General features: G+C 39.6%; 1 protein-coding gene across 2 annotated transcripts in view; it reads right to left on the reverse strand.

The window, feature by feature from the left end:
• LOC126926632 (uncharacterized) overlaps positions 1–20,580 on the reverse strand; it is a 59,022-nt gene extending 38,442 nt beyond the window's left edge. The window contains exons 1-4 of one of the 2 annotated variants that reach the window (XR_007714692.1): positions 20,101–20,275; positions 19,888–19,930; positions 19,346–19,431; positions 16,014–18,531 (exon numbers count right to left, since the gene is read on the reverse strand). The gene's annotated coding sequence lies outside the window, so the exon portion shown is untranslated. Of the gene's footprint in view, positions 1–16,013; positions 18,532–19,345; positions 19,432–19,887; positions 19,931–20,100 lie in introns of those variants that run through there. The other variant, XM_050743050.1, reaches the window with a different exon arrangement.
• Positions 20,581–22,267: the final 1,687 nt, after the last annotated feature.

The raw sequence follows: 22,267 nt of genomic DNA on the forward strand, positions 1-22,267 counted from the left end.
CTAGGACTCCACTTAGATCAAAAACTTACCTGGAAACTACACATCAAATCAATAGTAGAAAAAATACAGAAAACAAGGAGACAAATGTATTGGCTAACAAGCCGAAAATCCAAACTAAGCACAGAAAATAAAGTAAAAATATATAAAACGATCATAAAACCAATCTGGACGTACGGTATACCACTATGGGGGACGGCAGCAATGAGCCATATAAACAAAATAGAGGTAATACAGGCTAAAATACTCAGAACAATAGTAAACGGACCTTGGTACGTCAGAAACGAAGATATACGAAGGGACCTGGGAATGCCAACGGTCAAGGAAGAAATCAGCAGATACTCCGAGAAATACAAATCAAGAATAGCAACACACATAAGCCGGCTAGCTGCGGAAACATACAAAATCATAAATATGGACAGAAGACTAAAAAGGAAGCACCCAGCAGACCTTATAAAGGACATAACCTAACAAACACGAGGATGGTACCCCGCTGGGGGTAGCCACCAACATGCTAATGTAACCGCTAAAAAATTCCACCAAATGTCCAAATTGGACAAATAGTGAATTTAAATAAATAAATAAAAAAAAAACTATCTACATGGGCGGGAATTTCTTGTCGTCACGGATTGCAACTCGTTGAAAGCGTCGATTAATAAAGTACATTTAAACGACAGGGACCATAGGTGATGGGCTTACTTGCAGACTTTTATTTTTGACATTATGTATCGGGAAAGTAAACGGACGAACCACGTAGATTTTTTTCTCGCAAAACCCCGTAGACTTAGATCATCGTAGAATAGATAAAATGGCGGAGAAAGAAATCAATCTGGTCGAAATATCGGAAGACTGGCTACTAGCCGAACAACGTCGCGACCCGCAAATTATAGGAACCACCCGCAAACTACGAAACGACGAGCTCGCGGAAGATATCGCGAATACTTGTGAGTTGCGTTCAGGTACCCTTTACCGCAAAGTGCAGCGGTGGGGCAGAACCCTCTGCTTGTCCATTATTCCGAGAGGCATTAAACGGTCCGTTGTTAACCATGTGCATCAGTCAATTATGCACTTGGGTTGGGATAAAACGCTCGAGAAACAGTGCGAGTATTACTGGTTCGAAGGAATGGCGAAGTACGTTCGCAAATTCGTAGAGAACTGTCATGCCTGTAGAGTTTCGAAGGCAAGTTCGGGTAAGATACAAGCTGAACTACATCCTATACCCAATACCAGCATACCGTGACATACAGTGCACGTGGACATAACGGGCAAGCTAAGCGGCAAAGTGTCTCCAAGGAATACGTCATTGTTTTCGTAGATGCTCTCAGGAAGTTTGTATACCTGCATCATACCCGTAAGATAGACTCCCTTAATACCATCAAAGCACTCAAGGTCGCTATATTTTTATTCGGCAGTGCCTGCCGGATAATAGCGGACAAGGGAAGATGTTTTACGGGTAAACAATTCCAAGAGTTCCGTGAAAACAAACAAATTAAAGTTCACTTGATAGGGACCGGTGCTAGTAGAGCCAATGGACAGATAGAGCGTGTTATGGGTACATTAAAAAAATATGTTTACGGTAGTAGAGACGACCGGGCGGCCGTGGCAAGACGCGATTGAGGAAATACAGTTGGCTTTGAATCACCAACCGCGTGACTAATTTGAGCCCATTAGAACTATTAATCAGTAGAACAACAAGACCATACGACTTGTTGCTACCCGATAACATCAAAAGTATCGATATCTCCAATATAAGACGACAGGCAATAAAAGAAATAGAAATCAATACTAAGTACGATAAAGATAGATTCGACGAAGCTAAAGCTAAAGTAGTTAGGTTTAATCTCGGCGATTTCGTATTACCAAAAATGAGGAAAGGAACTAAACCAAACTAAATCCAAAATTTAGAGGTCCATTTGTAATAGCAAAAGTTTTTAAAGGAGACAAGTATATCTTAAAGACATTAGACGGTAAGCGATCGTATAAGTACGGTCATGGTAGATTGAGGAAAATGTCAGATAGTCGTATTCCTGCTGAGTTGGATGTCTGTAGTGATGGCAATAACAGTGACCACGACGATATGAGTACTCCGATCTCGGAAGATCAGCAGGACTATGCCAATAACACGCTGCAGTGCGAGTTCGCACGCGTCTCGGGGCGATAACGTAATATAGCTTAGTGAGAACGTTTGATGTAGTTCACAGGCTTTTCGTGGTAACAGTATGATAAAGCTCAGTGAGAACATGTGATGTAGTTTGCATGCTTCTCGGGGCGACAATATGGTAAAGCTCAGTGAGACCGTGGAACGAAGCTCTATGTGCTCATAGGATTTAGAAAACCGAGATTCATGCGGGTACGAAATCGAGAATGGTCCATCATGCCGTTACGATCCGACTGATAACTCACAGGATGCAACTATCACCTTGAATACTAATCATAACGTTACTAATTTTTATTCTCTTTTATTTCTTTGTTGTCAAACCTCCGAACAGAATTTTGTTACACTGGATCCTTGGCTTATTTGGACATTTAGTCAAATTGTAAATAACGTGAGTTGTATCGAATCTAATGTTAGAAAATTCAATATTTTAGTTCCATCCGAGGACGTGTGATAGCCAGAATGGCCGTGTCGGAGATGGAAGGACACCGGAGCCTTCCCTTTGGAACTTTGGATAAACTCCTTAATACTGTAATCTAGATTCTACCATAGCCGTAATTAAACAATTGTCATCATTCGATCCGATTGTATTTGTTCGAGATTTATCATAGTGAGCTTAGGCTCGAAGCGACAACCAGTCGTCGAACGTAGCCGCGGTCAAGAGATGAACGATTTATCTAACAAGTTATGGAGATATTCTATAGCCCTCCGTAAAAAGAAATTCTTTTTTTCACGGGAAGATTTAATACTGTAATTACTGCAATTATTAATTAAGTGATCTGTAAGTAATTGAACCCAATCGTACACTTCTGTGATTAACGTTAGATGTGAATTGGAAATTCAATCTTAACGCTAAAATTACAAAGTGTGGTGTGAAATATCGACTGCGTTGAGTGTACGAATCCAAGGGATATGAGAGTTATCCAAATTCTTATTAGGTTACTTTTTTGTTGAATGTTTTTGTTACAAGTAATTATTTGATGCGAACAATATATGTTTGCGTATATGATTGCAATTTCATGTATACACTGATATCTTTTTACACTATTTTGAATTTCGTCCAATGCATCTCAGAAAATAAAAAATAAACAGTAATCTGCAAGCGATGACAATGTATCTCAACTTCTGACAATAAGCGTATTTCAAATTTATTTTTATTGCTCAATTGTGGCCTATATATCAGAATCTCCGAAGCTTGAATTATCAAACAGATTTCGGATACGGGAAAAAATAACACATTTAAGTTCCCCAGACACGAAACAAGGGAGAAATAGTTCCAGGTTCCGCTGTTGCTATACCAACGAATAAGAGGAATAATGAGAGGGTAGGCCCATTAATTAATTCAAAAGCACGTACAACATGTTGAAAACTGAAAGAGTACAGTTCTTTACATTCATACCACAGGAGAACCATATAAATGAAATTGTAATAAGTACGTATGAGAAGCACTTCCCGCAAAACGTCTTTGAGGAACTAGCTTTAACATCATTCAGGTCAAAGTTGGACAGATTCGAAACTAACCATCTTCAAGAAAACAATAAAAAACTCGACACGATTATCATGAAACTATAGGTTGGAAGTGTGATAGTGAGTCTGTTCCAGAGGCACTATATGCTCGGCAAGGTAGTGACATGAGACATATACAGGAAATCCTATAAACTACGATACAAGAACTCGAAGAATCGATTACACGTTGGAATGAAATGCAACAGTAAGAGAGTAGAATACGGTGCGTAAAGTGTGTTGAGCAATCACGCTCCGAACTCATGCCCGATAAACAGATATACAGCAAACAAAGAACAGCAAGTCAGCCCATATACCGAAGATACTCGACTCATTTAGAAATCAAGAAGCGTGCTGAAATGACAGAGAAGCGGATGAACAGTAAAATAAAATCCTTTGACAATTTCATAGGACCGCCAAAGAGCTTCACACGTTTTCACCCCTTTACGAACAATCCTCCTGGTCAAAATCCCTTATCTGAGTAGAGCCCACGATGAGTATGGACGACATGGTGAACCTGATGGACAGCATAGACCTCTTCAAGAAATTGTTCCATGTTCATTTGACGGAGATATCGCTATGATGGCACGGATAAACTCCGACAGATTTACCACAAGTGGCTTTGGACATCTAACAAACTTCGAAATTGCGAAATCAAATACCAATCCGCTTGTCTCTAATAATCGTAGGTTACTGCTGCTGTAGCCTCTGCAAGCTCACTCGTTTGAGTGGTCCAGCTGGCAAAGACGAAACTCACGGAGAAGCATAAGGTTTTGTTCAATGATCTTCGTTTCGATAGGGTGTGACCACTTGAACTCAAAGTTCAGGAGAGGAACGGTTTTATCATTTAATTCATTTCGATTAGCATGTCATTTAACTTTGAAGCGATAATCACTAAACACATACAGACAAGGGGAAAATGGAGCTTTCAGTTGTCACAATAAATCTAGCAAACAACGCGGCTTTTTATATATACTATTTTCGTTGCAAGCTCTTAAGCTTGTGTCTTGTCACAACATCTTTGTCGAAGAATGAGACACGCTCTTCGAAAAACGCTATGAGATACAATTCTTTATCCCCGGTGGTGATTATAACGCGAGACACGTTCCCTGGTGCAGCATATTAAATAATAACAGAGACGAGAACCTGTGACACTGGTTTAACGAGTAACAGTTCCTCCAGTTCAATGACACTGATTTTGATGGCATTTGATATGTTAAGGCGCAGTCGTTCTTGGATTTGGTACTCGCGGAAAAGCTGGATACATTTCTACACCCAGCTATCAGAGGCCCTAGAAGCCTCCATTCCAGCTATCACATGGCATTTCAATTGCGTTGAGAGATATCTGGAATCCCGCTTCGGAGGTTTGCTTCAAGACAAATGCAGAATCTGCCGCATCTTAAATCGATTGAAGAAGCGCTTCGGTACACTATGTTACTCTATCCCATCGTTCATAGAACACGGAAAGTGCTACAGAGCCATAAAAAGGCGTATCAGGAAGGCCCCTGATAGATTCACGAGTTCTCTAGATCCAAAGAATTAAAGATTCCAAAAGCATGCTTCCGCAAGTTAGACGAGTGATAGGCAACAGGGCTAACCTCGTGATCTTCGCCCTCACTTTTTCTTCAGACGATTCTTACCGTCTTCCACAGTTGAACGTCCTCCTCGCCTAGTGTAACAGAGCAAAAGCTGCATCGTTACACCACTACACTTTGGTATGTGGCACCCAGTCCCATGAGGCTCCGGGAAACTTTTCCGACAACTTAAGCATTTTCATTGTATGGGGGCTTACATGTGATGTTGAACGAGGTGCCTGTCCAGGTCCGACAAAGTCATGAAGAAAAGGTGAATTTCCCTTTTCTCGCAAACCGGACAGGCAACCTGATTGCCGACGAGCGGCACCATAACTTCAAAGCTCATAACCGGGGACATAGCCTGGACGTCATCAGTGGTCCCCTCCAGAGCGGATAAATCCGCCACAGCGCCTCCGGGACCGAGAGGCGCTACGTCCGAGGCATCATCTTCAAAATTATCGAATTTTGTACAATGATTTGTAATCTATTCGACGGTCCAATCCGTAAACAAATGCATATCCATTAACTGCCCGGTCGTCAACAACATGAAGGAATGAGTTCCTTGAATAACTTTATTACTCCATTTCTTCACGGCAGCCGTTCCGGTAGACCGTCAGATAGTTCGTCTTCCGCTCTTTCATCGCCGCACTCCTAAATTATAAACCGACAAACAAGTCGAGATCATGACGTCTCTGCTGACGCCGGTTCCCCAGAATTAATTAGTAACGCGATGAGACGCCAGGAATAAACGTGTACGCAACACGTGCTTCTGTTATTCACGATTGTTTGCCGTGACATCCTTTCAAATTATAAACTGTTCTTTGAATAGGTCCTTAATTACTATTGCGCTCGCGTGCTATTTCATCACTTTTAATTTGTTAAACTTTTATCACTCGTTACAAAAGCACTTGTTATTTGTATGTGGCGAAGCATACTTTGCCCGGTCTTTTTTCTACCGCGCGATAAGCTTCGTGAATCTCACAAGACGACTGGGGACAAATTTTGAAAGTGTGTGTCGAAATGTGTGTGATGATCTTCTCAGATCCCGAAATTTCATAACCTTAAAAATTCAGATCTTCGTTGAATTCGGGTCGCTGGAACAAAGCCTGTACCTTCACACGTGGAAACGGCTAGCAACCACTCCGTCTCCGATTTCTCAGGGAATTATTTCATATCGGTAGTTTCATTAACGATTCAATTTAAGTTTCTGAATGGGAAAAAGATATCAGGCCTCGATATTTCCAACGCAGCACAAATATAGTTCCCCCAAAGATACACAACATTCTTCTTCTCCTTGATATTCAATGATCTCTTGAACCTGCGTGTTTTCCTAAGTATGGAAGATAGGGAAAGTGGTTTCCTTGCTGAGAAAGGATAAGAACAACTCAAATCAGGAGGCACAGGTCAATAGGTTTGCTGTTTGCAGAGTATGCATTAGTAAGGTCTCTGACAGGGTGATACAGGAACTCATACTGCTTCCCATTCTTTCCATTTAGCATTTTGGCTTCTGGGTCAAATACAGTAAGGGGTCCACGCAACAACAAAATTTGTGTCTGACGTCTGCTGCTAGAAAGACTCTCCTCATAGACCTAGAACGGCCTTTTGACATGTGAGGCGTGGTATGCGTGATATACATATTGTCCGTGCGTGATAGTTGTAATTGCTAGGCCTCGTCCGGAGTAATTGTCACTAGGAGCTGTAGATGTCGCTGCCGGGGTACTGCTGATTTTTCCGCCGTTTTTTTTTTTTTTTTTTTTTTTTTTTTTTTGGCGCGTGGAAGTAAAATCGGACTCCGGTCGCCGGGATTCGAACCCGGGTTCCGAACGTTCGTAATCTAAGGCGCCAAACACTGTGCTGCCGTCGTCCGACACTAGTTAGTGTCGAGTGGTGGTATTTAGCTTGTCGAGTGCCGCCACACATGTTTCGATCGAGCGGATTGGTGTAAAAGCTGCTACGATACGATTTCCTTAAACATCTAGTTCAGGTGATTTGGTCCATAACCTTCGGAAGCTGTCTTATTGGAAGTCACAAGCTATAATGTCGTCTTCGGGGTGGATGACAGACTGCAGCGTTAGGCACCTCCATCCTGTTCAATTTGTATTCTAGTCATGCTTCGAGCCTCCTCCATCTCAATGGCGATCTTAACCCATGTTCGTTGGTATTTGCTGATGATTTCCGGATCTACACGGCGGCAATATATTTGTCAAAAATTAATTCGAAGTACAAAAAGTATTCGATCGAATTAGGGTTTACTGTGGTAACTGAAAGTTCTGTATAAATATTAGAAAATGCGAGTCTGTCCCTTTCGGCGTGTGCATGTCCAGACATTTTAATTTCAACCGTGATGTCACTCGACATTCTCGCTGATTTCTTATCACCGGCAATAGCCCCTATCCGTTCCGCATAAGAAAATGGTCAAATATCTCGGTATATATTTGTATTGCAAATTACAGATTACACAGCATATTAAAAGGAAAATGTAAAATAAATTAGAAAAGACTTTACAGTAAATAATGATTCGTTCCTCTCAAAGTATCTCTGGGTGAAGTGTAGTCTTCCGTTGTACAAATTGCTGGCAATAATTCTATACCGACTTATGCCTGTCCGATTTGGTTCAATGTCACGGCGAGCCAGATGGACCAGCTCAAGAGTCTCAAACGGAATTGCCCGAGGCATTGCATGGATCTGTACCACTCGAACTATTATACACAACAATACAAATATTTTACATAATTTTACATACTATATACAAATTGCACATAGCTTTTAAATTGCTCGTATCTATAAGACGCGGTAGAAGTGCCATAGACTCTTAGTTGACCTGTTTATGTTTGAATTAGCGAAGAATCATAGAGCCAAAGTACGTCTAATCGTCGATCAACTTTGATGGAGATTTATCTGATCCAAATCATTACTTATATCGTTTTTTTTAAATGAATTCAAAGTAAGGTAAGCACTGTCTATTTTCCTCTTCAGGATTAATATTTCAATAAAACCGCGAACATCTATAAACCACGATAAACAACTTACGACTGCAAATATAATGCATTTTTATATGCTACTAAGAACACCTATACTTCCTTATGTACAGTGTGATGGATCCTCGCGAAAGAGATGGCATTTGTCAGAAATTTGTTATGTGCATCAATATAAAAGTGTAACGACGTTAGTGGTTTAGTACGGGAACTGCTGAAAATTTTAAGAATAATCACCATTTTGAGCGACTTGTCTGAAAAACTAATTTCTTTACGATTTGGATGCTATTGAAATATGCCGCGAGGCTCAACGTTGTGGACAATTTTTTTTATACATATAATTGGCGATCGTTAATTGACAAATTACGTACAAAAAATGTACAGACGAAACTACCGGTCTGCTTTGCTGATAGGTTATATTAACCCTTTTGCTCCGAATGCCGGATATATCAGGCATGTACGATGTGACGCGTTAAAACCGTTTGTACTTTGTGACTGCAAGACGGGTTACATTCAAGACGTTGTTCTTTATACGGATGTTGGTACTACCATAGGACCCGAACATAAAGACTGTAGTAAATCAGGAAGTATTGCAGTGTCCCTCGAAGAATCATATTTAGGTAAAAGGCACACCCTTTGCGTCGTCAATTGGTACACAATACCAAAAATGAACGAAAAATTACAAAAAGGACAAACGTGCTTTCGCTCGTCTGTAAATATATCAGACATAAAATGGCACGATAGAAAAGAGATTTTCATAATTTCAACAATACATACAGAAGAATTTGTAGATGTACCAAAACACTACAGTGCGCAAGAAATTTTGCAGAAACCATCTTGTGTACACGACTATAATAAATTGATGGGTGCTGCAGACAGGACCGACATCGTCATCAGCACTATAAATTCTACTCGCAAAACAACGAAATAGTAAAAAAAAAATACTTCTTCTATTAGATTGATATGTGTGTAGCGGCACTCGACAGCAAACTTCCCAACGGTTTCTGTCCCGTGCCTCGCTACACAAGGACTCTACCTTGCGAACAGATGATTGCCAGATGTCGATACACTCTCTCCGAATATTTACAGCGAGCCTAAGGACCCGCTATAAATCTTAGGTTTCATGCAGCTAAGATTCTCTAAAGGAACAAATAGTCTTTGTCTCAATAGTCCCTACACATACCACCCACTACGGAAATCTGTTTTTCCTCACGTACGACGCTCCTCGCTAGCAACTTTCTCTCAAGGGCAGTTTTCATCTCTTTCCAACCACCAACTCACGATTTAGCCAATTAACAGCGACGTCCATTTCCCTCACTCTCTGAACTAACGCTTTCCTTAACGAATCCGATGATTCCGTATCCTTAGACACACCCAAGCACAGTTTTCCTAAGGAGCATCATCGCGACACAAATTCATTCTGTTCTATCGCGAGTCGCGAGGCAAGTTGGAAGACGCCGATCTGAATTGTCCGCCCGCAGTCGTACGTAATAGCGAATCGGAATTCCTCGACATCTGTGCAATCGTCTCGACTCGAACCACCGCGTAAAGTATCGCGCCGAGCTTGAACTTGTAATCTCGAACCGACATCTGTATCGTGCTTTCGGCGCGCTAGTGTATGCCACAGACATAAGCAAATAAATTGTTATTGTTAACGACACGTGTGATTCTTCTAGACCTATCACGCCCCATCATGTGTTTATGAAATTCGTATGGTCTGTACAAATTGAAAACCAACAAAACAATATCAATTGCGAAATTTCAACTGAAATTAATAGATCACATTTTAATGAAACAACAGAATAAAAAAACAACCGGACTCTGACAAGAGGGTTAAATCTGGGAAGTCTGGGGCTGCGTTTTAGTAACCCCACAGTCCGTAAGCAGCACGCCGCTGTTTAACGATTGTACTGCGGACCCCTTGGGGAGTCATAGTTGCTTGGGAGCAGGCGAGACTTCAGTTTCACCTGCTCAAGTCGCACTCCTACCTTCCCGCGGTACCGGCGGTAACATATACGCCGCGCCGGCGTCTATATTTGTCCCCTGGACGGGGCGTTCATGGCTAAACGGAGTATGGTGACGAAGCAGCGGAAGAAAAAATCATTAAAGTAATAGTCGGCTTGCCGAACAACGGGAATTACTGGATTATGATGGGAATTGATGTATAAGACCACAAAACTTTTATTTGTTAAAAATGAGTAAGAACAAAAACGCCTCGAACGCAGCGCTTATCGGTCCCGGAAGCGCTGTGGCGGATTTATTCGCTTCGGAAGGAGTTAGGTTGGGGTTATGTTGGGATGCGAGGAAAAGGAATTCGAGTTTTGAGGACGCCGTTGGCAAGCTTTTGGACTACGAGTGTTCAAGTTTGGAAGGACATGACAGGATTATTGACGATTGGCTACGTTTAAGGACTATGAGAGACTTTATTAAAAATCATGGACAGGTCAAATAAAGGAAAAAACCCTACGGTTCAGGGGGTGGCGGAGCACCCAGGCCCCGTCGGTTCGTCGAGTGGTTCTCCAGGCTCGACCCGACGGTCAAGTGACTGACAGAAAAACGACGGGGGGAAGGTCGATCCCAGGGCCCCCTCTCGTGCGGTAAACACGACCGGGTATCAATTGAGTGGAGCAAAGAGGAGAACATTGTATCATGTGAAGCCGAGAGCCTCCTCCAAGGTGAAGTTAGAGGATGCCACGATCTCGGTGCTGCCCGGAAGTGGCAGCAGGGAAGGGGACGAAGGAGTATACCCCTTCAAGCAGAGTAGGAGGCTGTTGAGGAGTCCGACCGCCGCAGGAAGGAAGGAGTCGTGTGATGGCGGGGACTCTGAGGCGAATGTTACGCCTATGGAAAAGACTGATAGGGAAAAAAGATACTTGGAAAGGAGAGCCGTAGAGTTAAGCTCTCCTACCGGGTATGATAAGAGAATTCCGGGCGGAAACGGGATCGCGGAAAGTACGGTAGAGGAGTCTGAAGACCCGTACAGTGACAACTAGAAAGATGCAAGATACTACTTAACGGGTTAGGACATAAATAGTCTCACCAGGACCCTAACGGCGGTGATGAAAGCGTTAAGGACCATTGCTAAGGGGCTGGGTAGAGATAGGAGGGAAAATGTAGATCTCAAAAAGATGAGTGACATGGCGGAGGGTTCGGTGTGTACCCTTGAGCAGCGTATGGGGGCACCGAGCAGGATAGTGTCGATGAAGCCTGTCCTGGGTAAAGCGGAAAGAACTGGGAGGATAGTTGATAAGACTGCCGTGTGTAGGCAGTAGAAGGCGAAGGTAGATGCATTTCGGAGGCCGATTGCGGAACAATCAAAAAGAAAAATAGTTTCGCCAGCGGAAGGCAGTAAGGTCGCGGCGGTGGCTAAGAGGCCAAGAAGAGTAGAGCCAACGTACGCGGAGATATGTGGAGGGGCGGTGGCCGCCGATTACTCCGAGAGAAAACGGAGTGAAAGAGGAAAGAGAAAAGACGAAGACCACCGGAGTCGATATCAGTAGGAGAAAAGGGGAGTGGAAGAGACGGCGGAGGAGTGGGTAAAAGGATACTCCCTGAAAGAAGAAGAAAGGAAGCCATCCTGATTAAGGTCGATGAGGGCCGCGAGTGGATGGATATATATAGGCAGATCATGGCGGTGAGAAGTACTATTGTGGGTACCACCGACATGAGGAAGACGATGGCCGGCAACATCTTAATTGAATTTGACAGAGAAGTGTCAGTAAATGCAGTGGCCGAGAAGCTCAAAGCGGCTCTCGGCGACCAAATGGAAGTATCGGCCTTAGAGGAAAGAGTGAAAATACAATTAAAAAACATCGATCCGCTAACTGACAAGGAAGGGTTAGTGGAAGATATTAGAAGGGATTGGGGGATATCCGCCGCCGATCAAGTGGAGGTAAAGGCGTTAAGGATGGCGCCGTGGGGAACGCAAATGGCGGGGATTATTCACAATTGTGGATATCTCCAAGGAATTCGGATACGATACCACACTATGCGATAAGACCTTGCCTGGCGACAAAAGGCGTTCCGACCCCTATAATAGAAATCATAGAGGAAATGTATAAAGGATGTAAGACCAAAGTAAAAACAAAAGACAATACAGGAGCCGAGATTGAAATCCTCTGGGGAGTAAAGCAGGGTGTTCCTTTGTCACCGCTGCTGTTCAACTTATGTCTTAAACCGCTGCTAGAAGAAATGGAAAAGAATGGTACCGCTGGCGTAAATGTTAATGCAGGAAACAAGATTCCTGTGCTGGCCTTCGCTGACGATATCGTCTTGTTTGGTGAAGACGAGAGGGAGGCATAATGCTAGATGGATACACAAATACCTCGAGAGCCTGGGCATGAATATATCGGTCGAGAAAACTCAAGCGTCCCCGGTGGTACACAAAAAGGACACTTGGCTCCTAAAGAACCTTGAAATAAAGATCAACAACACAAAAATACCTGCAATAGACCCAGACGTAACCTTCAGGAATTTGGATTCGAAAATGGGGCCACGGGATGGCGTCCATTGTGGCATAGTAGTGTCCGAAATTCTGAGCATGGTGAGAAGAGTAAGGTCCTAGAAACCATGTCATAAGATCGAATTATTGACAAAGTATATCTTCACTCGATTCATTTACAACTTATAGATTAATCCACCAAACGACGATGGAGGCCAGGTAGGAAATTAAAGCGACTCTGTATTTGGTGCCATCGACCGCCATCGTGTTCCATTGGGATCCGAAAAATTACGGAGGATTAGGGTTACCGAGATTCGAACACATAGTGAAGCTCGGTACCCTGAGGAGTGCATGAAAAATAAAAAGCTGAAGCTTAAAAACATCGCGAACGCCTGAGGATTAATTAGCCGGCCACTTTGGAAGACACCGAGAAGACCAGAAAAAGATTAAAGAGAGAGTCAAGGAATGGGGCGAATTAGGAAGTCAGGAGGTCGCACATTAGCACGAGCAAATAAGAATACAGATGTGACGTGCAGAAGCTGCCATGCCCAACCGGAAAGTCTAGAACATGTTCCAGTATTATGTCAATTTACTAAGGGCACCATGAAGTGAAAGCCCACCTCTCGAATAAATTAAGAGAACAGTACTTTGTTTATCGAGTCCACAGTGAATGTTGGAGATAATCGGTATAAGCCGAATTTCGTGAAAGGAGTGAAAAACGACAAAGCGATTCTCGTTGTTGACGTCACCGACCGCTACGAGAACAGAGATTATTTCCATAAAACGATGAAGGAGAAGGTCGACAAGTACATTCCATGCCTGAACCACCTAATAGCAAAAGACAGTGTGGACAATAAAGAGATTTCACCCGTGGTCTTGGGCAGTAGAGGGGCTATAGCAACAAAAGCCATTAAAATTTCAATGTTATGTTGAAATTTCAACATAACACCACGAAAATTAAAATGAAAACAATTATTATGAATGTTTTAAGAAGCTCTATAGAGATGTACCAGTGTAACTTTAGATGTATGGGCAAAATACTACTAATATATTTATAATTATATATTTTAAATGTTAAATTATTATTGTTCTTAATTTATTGACTATTAGTAATTAATTAGGTATCATTAACTACTTCCAATAATTAATAGCCGAAGACGAAACTAATCAGGAACCGAGCAAGCATATCTGCGGCATATGCCCCGTTCTTACCAACTTTACCGCGCAAGAGATAAACCCACTGTACCGACCACCCGCCACTAGTTTGAATAATTTTAGTCAATGTTTCCACTCAGAGCAAAACACACGCGGTTGCGCGAAAAACAAAGCCACCTCAGATACAGACAAAGAGCAGTGGAGATTTGAAAATTTCCGTGATGGATCTCTTTATTGTCCACACTGTCTTTTGCTATTAGGTGGTTCAGGCATGGAATGTACTTGTCGACCTTCTCCTTCATCGTTTTATGGAAATAATCTCTGTTCTCGTAGCGGTCGGTGACGTCAACAACGAGAATCGCTTTGTCGTTTTTCACTCCTTTCACGAAATTCGGCTTATACCGATTATCCACATATCCTAAACTACAGTACATTTTATGCGGTACCTCCTTACGGTATTTACTACTCGCAGTTTAAACCAGGACGCAACTATTCAGGAACTGAGCAAGGATAACTACGGCATATCCTCCGTTGATACCAACTTTACCTCACAAGTAGTACGACAAATGTAACCGACCACCGACCCTTAGTTGGAATAATTTCAGTCACAGTTTCCACTCAATGCAAAATACACGCAGCTGCACGAAAAAGGAAGCCACTTCAGATACAGACGAATAGCAGTGGAGATTTGAAAATTTCCGTGATGGATGATCCACATATCCTAAACTACAGTATCTTCTATGTGGTACCTCCGTACGGTATCTGATACTCGCAGTTTAAAGTAGGCCGCAGCAATTGAGGAACTGAGCAAGTATATTTGCCGCATATGCTTCGCTGTTACCAATTTTACCTCGCAAGAGCACCGAATTACAACCGACCATCGACCCTTAATTTGACTAATTTCAGTCACAGTTTCCACTCAAAGCACGACACATACAGCTGCGGGAAAAAGGAATCGACTTCAGATACAGACGAAGAGCAGTGGAGGTTTGAAAATTTCCGTGATGGATGATCCACTGCATTAATGGGAAGCAGGCTCGATGTTTGGGTGACTCCAGACGGTATCTTACGCGTCAGAAGACTTCTTTGATGGCCAATGGTGGGGAAGTTCATTTTCTTTTCGACTTCTTGCATCTATTTAAGAGTGTTCTGAATGGTTCACAAAAAATGATTTCTTAATTCATGGAGCCTTGATTTTGTGATACGATTTAACTTCATTCCGGAGTTCGGATAAAGATCAAGATATAGAAGCGCAAAATTCGTAGAAAAATACAAACTTCAGTGTGATCCACGCGAGACTTCAGAGGGAGTAAAATAGCGGATGTTCCTTCTCTACTATTAGCTTATGGAGCTATTTTTCAATAGTTTGAAATCGAAAATCTATTGGACTTACAAGTAAGAATGAAATTCTTGTGTAGAGATCCAATAGAACAAATAGAACTGAGTTGGTATCAGTTGCTGTGCAAGACGCAAAAATTGTAGAAATACGACCTCATAACTTTTAAGAGAACTGAAAAACCTTTTGAGGCTTGATTTTTGCACACATTTCGAAATTAAAAAAAGTTATATTTCCAAAAAGCTTTAAGTTTCTATTCTCAATTATATATAAATATATGGCGGCACATGAGCTAGAGAACAATTTGAATCTCGTTGTTGTTTTTCCGCGGAGTACCAACATCGTTGGGACATACTTAATGTAATAATCAATAATCTCTGAGCAAAAGAATATCACCGTTAAGTGCAACCGTCAAACAAAGGCGAATTTAAATTTTCCGGTATACTTCCGACCAGTATAAATAAACGAACGCGATCGTGACGTCGTCAGTTTTTCAGTCTCAGTCTGGGGTGATTTTAATAGCGATCAATACATAGTCTTAGCGAATCAGTTAGTACCGAGCGTCTTAGCGAACATTCTCTGTATCTATTATTTTAAAATATATTTTACGGTTTTAAATACCAAGATATCTCGTCAATTAAAACACACCACCAATCATCCTCCACAACCCAGTGACACGGGTCACTGGATATGCGTAATAGCATTTTCCCCTCCTCGCGAGAAAAAAGAAAAGGTAATATGTATGAGATACAGGTGACCGATTGCCGAGGTGAACTGGTAAAACGGTCAACGTGGAAATTCGTATGTGATTCAGGCATAAACAACAAAAGGAGCAGCCAAACACACGTTCTCAGGACAAAAGGTGCTGAATCATAGTTCAAGATCGAGAACACAAAAGGCAATTCAACCAAGAGGGAGCCATCGTGCAAATGGGAGAATAGCCTGCTGCGCGCAAATCCTACCGATGAAAACATCAGTGACTGATGCCAAATGTCACACTCAAGAGAACCAGGAAGTCGAAAGAAGCGCGTAAACGATAAGTCCTACATATACACATAGAAACGCGCATACTACAGGGCAACAGTTCGCATCAATATTTTTTTGCCACGCGTCCGATCCACGAGTGTGAAAACATACCAACAAACGATATCCCATCTAAAAGAGGAAATGTTGTGTTCACGCAACGTAATTTCATTCATATTTATTGAGAAATCATTCGCTCGATTTAGACTATGGAGAACTTGGGACTAACGCGAAGCAGAAATCCTTTAAACGAATGTCTCACGAACGCCACGATTTCCACGAATAGGAATTCGGCAATGCTACTTTTCCCCAACTTCTGAGGTGTAAAGTGGGTAGTAAGAAAGGTCAGACGGGTTCAGTTGGTCAACAGATTTGCTACGAGAAATCTCTACAAAATTGGGTATCGAAATCACACGCATCACCGTTTTTAGTAACTATGCGGTACATCGAATTGCTGTTGCTATTAAACATTATTTCACATTACCTTTTGACTCTCGGTGAGACATATAGCCAGAAGGCTTAGATTCTTGGTTCGTCGCAATCGAAACATAACTTCAATTTAATATCCTTTTTGATGTGTCATGTTTTCTAAGATAGTGTCTACAGGTAGATACCGTTATTATTACACTAAACAGCGATAGGCCATAACCCATAAAGTATATAGTATTTCTATTTTAAGTGTATACGCGCTATTATTTCTATACATATAAAAAATAGGGAAAGAAGTTTCATATAGAAATTGAATGGTATCAAGGGGGCTTGTACTCCTGTTATTAAGTGCGCCAACCTATGAGCGGCAATCGGAATTTGAAATACAAATATCGCTAGAAAAGTAACAGCATACACAAAGAAATTCGTTTCGAGAGGTTTCAGTAGCGCTTTATTTTTTCGCCAGTAGTATACTACGTTATTTCCTAATATTTGAGATCGTAATTCAACTAAAGTATATTATTCTAAAATTCAGTTTTGGGGAAGATTAGTTTTGATGCACATTGTTTCTATTTTCATATTCAAAACTGGCAATCCTTCTCTCTTACTTCCTCAACTCTCACGCACAGGAAACGGTTTCTTGCCTTATATCATCCCCCGACAAAGATACGCAGGAACGAAATCAGGAACGTGTTTATCAAAAAGAAATCCGACATAGTCATCGAGTGAAGTTATCAAAACTGTGAGCTGTTTTATATAGGACAGTAAGCTTTGAAATGACGTGGAGAAAGGAAAGTGAGTTAGGCGCACCCTGTGTTTCAGATAGTATTATGAGCTGTGGACATCTGTATCACAAATTAATAAAGTAATTTTTGTAAATGAACAAGACCAGTATAAGTTCTATAATATAACATATTTCTCTGAAAAAGGCATCCCCTCACAAAGTAAAATCTGCTTTCTAGCGCTCACTTTATTATTGGAAAGAAAGGGAAGAAACTTCAGAACGTGAAAAGTGGAAGGAAACAGATGCTTATGAATGTTCTGTCAACCACGAGAAAAAAATGCAGGAAAATTGAGGGTAGACGCCGTGACTGAAATGTTTTTGTTTTCAAAAAAATTGAGCGAAACACATGAATCATATCGATAACGGTGATAAACCGTTAAACTTACATTTAAAACATTAAACGCGTATCTGATTTTGATGTGCTCTCCGTTCAAACAGCGTGGAGATGTGGCCGCAAGAGGTGTGAGTTAGAGTATAAGCAGACGATAATACAGAGATCGCTGTGACGATTTAGTTTCATTTTATAGGAATTATAAATGGAAAATAACGAGATGGGCAACTCATTTCAAGTGTGAAAATGAAGTTAAGAGAGCAGTGAAGTCGTTTATCACAAGTTTACTAGAAGTATCCAGCAGAATTCTTTGCTGACGGAATGAAGGAACTTGTCACGCGTTGCCAAATATGGATTGATGCAAACGGCAATTATATCGAAAAATAATTAACATATTTTATAATGTGAAATAATAATAATGTGAAAAAGAATTGTTTGTGTTGCTCGATGATTCTGTTAAACGATATAATGTTACCATCCATATATCTTTTGTGCGTTCATATCTATAAAAGCCAATTATATACATGAAAGCAGGGGGTTTTAAACAGGCGGATTTTTCGGATACATTCTTATACTACAATATAAATATACATAACGATAAACATAGTTAATAACTATATCAAAACAATATATATAAACAATATATACATACGTTCACCGCGGAAAGTATGCTGACATCCTACAATATGACCTGTTTGATGAATGATTCGGATATAAACGGAAGGTTCGTCCTTCCGAATCGGTTCTTTCTTGTTATTGTTCTTTTTTTCTAACCTACTAATCAGCCGAAACTCGTGCTTTGTAAACAACAGTGATGTAACCGATATGCTAACATTTCATATCATATAAAATGGTATTAACCTATTTATGTCGAAAAACTGTTTGTTTAGATTATATCGCACGTTTAATTTGCCGTATGAAAGATAAGTATAGGACACGAAGTGATATTGTGCTTATGTTGTAACAAACGAAAGACAAGGACAACGTAAACACGAGAGTACCATTCCGCGTCCTTACCTGGTTTTCACACGACAAATTCAAGTTAAGATATTAACAGTTCCTTTTAATTTTTTCGAATGGAATACGAAGATATATCGATGAATGTATTAAAAAATATATGGTACCATTTGCAAAAATGAAATTGAAACGGGACCCTACTGCTGGATCTTCAAAAAGTAATTTGCACCATATGCGATGTCTTCTTCCGAATTAAACGATATTTCTTAAAAATTTTTTTGATGAAATCAATATCACGTGAGATATTCTACCGCTTATTGTTTCGCCATTAGTTAAATATTGAGATTAGGTTTCTATGTATAATAAATTTCTATGTGTAATAAAATATCTACATATAAAATACATAGAAAAGTTGAAAGTTTTAGACGATTTTGTAGATATCAGACTCGGTACATTATTTAAATCGTGTCCACATCTACTTGTAATAACATGCAACAGAATCTGAGAACTGAGATTTGTTTTTTTCATTCCTAATTTTTGGTTAGTAAATAGGAAAGATAACGAATGAATATACTGTACCACTTTTCTTAAATGAAACAATGCATTTTGCGATTAAAATGCAGACATTATAGCAAATAATACAGCAATAGTAGAAAATCAAAGAGAAGTAGGGAAAAAAACTTACCGTAACAGCATGGAAAAGAATTTATGAAGAACTGTATCACTGGAATAAACTTCCTTGTGTATCACGATGTACGTCAGGGAAGAATTCTTAAACAAATTTAAAAAAAAATTACTATCTATCAGATAAATACAATACGAGATTCGAAGAATAATTAATATTAACAAAAACATAATTATTTTATAAGAACATAATATTCAATTATAGAAATAATTATGCGTCAAGTTCTGTTATTGGTAACCATCATCGATGACCGACTTCATTTTTGGTTCTGAATAAGCATTATCTTTCATGAAAACGTATTTTAGCGGGAAAAAATGAAATAGGAAGAACGACCTAAGTTTTATATAAAAAAATATAATCAATATGTTTAATTAAAACTAAAACATAAATATTTATATCGTCATTCTTACGTTAATATAAATGTATAAATGTAAGTAGCGTACATTAGAGACGAAGGATATAATAAAAATAAGAAAAAAGAAAAATAAATAAGAAAATTTATTTATTAGTAAATAAGAAAACGAATTAAAACTACGACTTACTTCCACATGTGGAATAGTCCATCTGGTTGCCGCATAACCCATCCTAGAGACAGAACAAAATTATTAGATTAAAATAATCCAAAGAAAGTTTTTAATTCATAAAATTTACAACTATAAAGTATTTGTCCTGAATAAATCCTTTTTATAGAAAATTGCAAGTCAACTTTCGAATAACTAGATTTTATATTTTATCTAGCAAGTAGCACTTCTTACCAATTGCACAAACACTTGCTAAACACAAAAATCGTAACGTTTAAATAGGTAATTATTCCGTAGCACGTCCGCACTATCGCGTTTCGAATATGAAAAACTGTTGAACGATAATGTCCCTCATAAAGGCAGATTCGTACTGCTTGTTCATTGTCTACGCTCCTGGACTATAAGCGAATCCTATACGCTGCGCAAATGCTCTGCGCCGATTATATAGGGTTGTCCGAAAAGTGTCTTTCCTTCACAGACGCGTCTTTTACAACAACACATCTTTATACAAACATGAAACCTAATGTCTCAAATGTTGTGATTTTTATCGTGATAAAACAAAATGGATCGTACGTAATTTGATAAAATAATATAAAACGAGAGATGTTGTGCATCCATTATTTCCTTATAAAACGAAACAAATTTTTCGGACCACCTAATATTTCAATTTTACTACGCTATAATAACGACTTTACATCTTGAAAATTGTCACTATTACGCTGCTGATTTTTATATAGATATTATCTATCAAAGTGGATAAAATATGTAAATGCAAAATATATTCAAACAATGTAATAATTGTCCAATATTTTACAGGAAATAGTTAATTTAATGATTGTTCTCCTGTGAAGCATAAGTAATGCTAGAGATATTTGGCAAAAACTGGAGGCTATATCTGCAATTGCCACTGAAAAATGTGTACTGCTACACACATACGTAAATATAATACATGACATAATCCGCTACAGTGCTTATAGCTATATCGAAGAAGATACTCTATACGTAACAATTCTCTAACCTCCACATGACCAAACCATCGCCCTGGGGAACAGTGTATACAAAGTCGTATTATACATGTCCGATGTATATGTTCATATTTTGCTCACTGTCAACAATATACAAGAAAGGTACTTTTACGTATCCCCACAATAATATTTTAAAAGCAATTTTTGTATCTCGATACTTCAGATAGAGGAGGTAATACTGAATTCTACAGGATTTTTTGTTGTACGTAACGAATATAGCAGGGATAGATTTAGCAAATAAGAAAAGAAGTTTATATAAATATACATATACGCGATGTGATCTTATTTTCGAGTTATTTATGGTTTATTTTGCTATTATTCGTCTTTACCAGTTGTAGAACGATACATTGAAATCAATTCATAAGTGAGAAGAATTTTTTATTGCATAATGACGAATAAAAAGTTTCTCTATAATGTATCGAACATAATTATTTAGAAAAAAAACGGACGAATAAATGTTCCTTTTAAAGAAAAAATTAATGAATAATGAATAAGAACGAGAATAAAATTTTAAATAATAAATTATTTAAGAAGTTGCCGGCAGCTTGAATTTCCATGATATGCTGTAGAAATCAACATATTCAACCACTCCTTCGTTGGCATTTACCGCATCTCGGTATTAGTTTCCGAGATATTCGCAAAAAACTGTCGGTAACACTACATGTATATCTCTAACATATTCGCAAGCATAGCTGACACGTTCGCCGCTTTGTTCGTCGTGTTGCTTGGCGATATGTTTATTTACATCCATCAGAAATTGATGTTTTTGTCTTTGAACTTTACTTTCCGAACCTAACAATAGTTAATTATCTACAACTGCGTATTCGAGACTAAGAATCATTGCTGATGTTGGCTAAAATGTATTTACCTTCAAATAATAACAACAAATTATAAAGCTCGATATAAACTGTAATTTAAAAGATTTAGATTATTCTAACCTAACTCATACTATTAATAATAATAATTTTTATTACGAAGTTCTGCAAGCGGCTATAATTCGAAGGATCCGTGAAATATCCAAGTTCGCCCAGTCTTCGTTTATATATTGCATGTAAACGGAAGATGAGAGTTAGGTTTACGTTAGTTTTCTAAATCCGGCTACCGCAAAGTAGTTGATAAACAATACGGACATATACGGTGCCACAGGCACACAGTTATATGTATCATTCACCGTAGTGGTGATACCGACAGATCTTTGCAAAGATCTCGCAAAGGCCGAGTAGTGGTAACATGATTAAAACGTCAATTTCTACGATATAATGAAAAATCACCGAAACCTACGCTGCCAACAGTTTTCTATATAATAAGCAAATTTTATTCGTTATTCCTTACTCAACAGACTACCGATTTTAGGATCCTGATGTACAGAGCATCTG

This window comes from Bombus affinis, chromosome 18, assembly GCF_024516045.1.
Source record: "Bombus affinis isolate iyBomAffi1 chromosome 18, iyBomAffi1.2, whole genome shotgun sequence".
NCBI classification, from domain to species: Eukaryota; Metazoa; Arthropoda; class Insecta; order Hymenoptera; family Apidae; genus Bombus; species Bombus affinis.